The sequence below is a fragment of the Priapulus caudatus genome, unplaced genomic scaffold (genome assembly GCF_000485595.1).
Source record: "Priapulus caudatus unplaced genomic scaffold, Priapulus_caudatus-5.0.1 Scaffold1128, whole genome shotgun sequence".
Taxonomy (NCBI): Eukaryota; Metazoa; Priapulida; class Priapulimorpha; order Priapulimorphida; family Priapulidae; genus Priapulus; species Priapulus caudatus.
In genome coordinates, this window is record NW_014578189.1 from 45,933 (window position 1) to 46,704 (window position 772).

Sequence of the window (772 nt, forward strand, 5' to 3'; positions counted from 1 at the left end):
CCTGCTTCCTCCAGCTGTGCAAGGTGACCCCACTTCTTGAGCTGTACATCCCACATGATCTTCCTAGGTGTTTGTATGAGGGCAAACTAACAGAAAATGCTTTAGGTCTTCTGTTCTCCCTTATGCACACAGTGCAATTTTCTTCCCCTAACCATCTCCTGGTTCTTTTATTATGGGGAGCATCCCGCTCTACCTCTCATTATTATTGTAAACGGTTCTTGTTTAGGAAAATTTCCCTTTATAAAGTGCTCTATGTGCGTTTTATCTAATGATTTTCACCGACCGTTATTGTTCCATGAATTGCTGTTTTTTCCCGATGTCTCTATTTTATCATAACTGTTCTGTCGTCACATCTTCGCGCCCCCACGGAATTAGCTCGTCTATTCCAATGACACGACGTAAAAATTCCCTGCACATCAAGCTTGTCCGTATTTCCCCTGCATTTTCCTCTCTTGCATCGCATTATAATTTTAAGGACATCGCACACTTATAAGTGTGTGCCGAGTGCTGAACTTTTCGCCTTGGCCAGCAGCCGCTATTTTGATTGCGTGCGGATAGACTGCTGATTGTTTCGCTTGCCCACTGATTTGATTATCGTGGCCGGAAGCTCGAATGTTTCCGTTGCGGCCACACTTATTTGATTACGTGCGGATAGTGCTAAATTTTTCCCTTGGCCACACTGTATATTTGATTCATTGCAACATAGACTTTGAATTTTTGTACTATGACTACCGCGCATATAAGAAAGTCAGTCGGTTAATAGTTATGGTTA